The following is a 1,841-nucleotide window of genomic DNA, read 5'->3' as shown; positions in this document are numbered from 1 at the left end:
CTTATTTTTTAAATTTAAAATTTTATATAAGTATCATAAAAATTTATTTTATCCTAACATCATCACTAAAAATACTAAATTACTTAACTCAAATTTTAGAGACTAATAGTTTAAATATTTATTTGATTGTACTAATATAAATAGAGTTATCATTAGTGAATAATAAAATTTGTATGTAATTCAATGTTAGTATTGTATACGTCCATTACCCACCTATATATATTGGCTTACCTTTACAAATCACAAAAAATAGGACATATATTTCAAATAAACTACTCTTATGATTATATATCTATATTTACATATGTATATACATGTTATTATAATTTTGACTAATGTTCCTACAAAAAAAATTTTATGATTGGTTTTCAAAAACTAAGTCAACCTCTTCACATTTCAAAAAAAAGATAAAAAACAAATAAACATAATAGATCTACTAAAAAATACAAAAACAACGCACAAAAAAATAATATAAATAGATAGAAGTTCATACATAATATGTGATAGAGATGTATTTGTGTTGAAATTTGTGAAGATTAGGTTAAAAAATAAAAAATATATGAAGACCTTGTTAGAATTTGTGAAGGTTGTTGAAATTTGTGAAGATTAGGTTGAAAAATAAAAAATATATGAAGACCTGGTTAGAATTTGTGAAGGTTAGGATGAGAAGTTAGAAACATATGAAGATTTCAATGGCAATATGATGAGGAGTGTTAGGGGCCATTAACTTTTGTGATTTGTAGCCATCAAATAGCCATCAATGATAATTTTAATGGTGTTAAATTGGTGTGAAATTTCATCCAATGGCTCACTTTTTTTTGCTGGTTACATGCTGGCCAAAATTTAATAAAATTGCTCACCCCTAAACTTTTCCCAATATAATAACAAAAAAATATATGCGGGAAAAATAATTACAAAAGATTAAACATGATTCAATCGCCAGAGCTACTGTTAGCTAGGGTCTTTTTTAGGGGGAAAAGCTTTCTTTGAGCCCGAGCTTCATTTTTCTGTTCACACGGGGCTCTTTTAGATTTATTCTCGTTTGTCTTGAGGTATTGAGACAGAGAGACTGAGACTCAGTATTATGTTTGTTGGTTTAGAGACTGGTACTAAAATTTCTGTCTCTATCCTTAGAATTTCAATATTTCAGTACCTCCAAAAAAGTAGGGACACAAGGGATTAAAATTTTTTAAAGATGGAGACTGAAACTTTAATAACATTCTATATCTAAAATATCCTCATTTCAATTAATTAATTCCAGTTTTATCTTTTATACAAATTAAATTAGAATTTCATTCTTATTTTAATTTCTGTCTCCTACTTTATACCAAACAGATTACTGAGATTTATTTTAATCCCTATGTGTTAGTATTTGTCTTTCGGTCTCTGTTTCTCCACTGTCATGATTCAGTTCAAAACGGTTTTTTTTTTTTTACTTTCTTTTTTTATAAAATAAAATCGCATAAAAGATCAAGAAGCTTCTTGATCACCACGATCACAGAGAACACTAGAAGTTGAAAAACACAAAGAAATGCACTGATCACATGCTACACGTAAGGAAAGAGACTTGAAAAGTCGTTACCTTAATTTGTTGTGTGGCAAAAGAATGTGTTGAAATGCAGTGACAGAGAGACCAGAAAATGTGAAAGTGAAGTGTTAATAAAATAAATAAATCTTCTATCTATCCGTCTATCTATCATCTATTCTATCTTATTTTTATTATATAAAAATTGATAGGAATTTCTTATACAATAAATTTAAGTCATGTATTTATCTTTTAATAATATCACATCAATAACTTTAATAATTTGACAAAATTTAAAAATCAACCAATTATTTTT

This window comes from Arachis ipaensis, chromosome B09 (assembly GCF_000816755.2).
Source record: "Arachis ipaensis cultivar K30076 chromosome B09, Araip1.1, whole genome shotgun sequence".
NCBI classification, from domain to species: domain Eukaryota; kingdom Viridiplantae; phylum Streptophyta; class Magnoliopsida; order Fabales; family Fabaceae; genus Arachis; species Arachis ipaensis.
Note: the sequence above shows the minus strand (reverse complement) of the source record.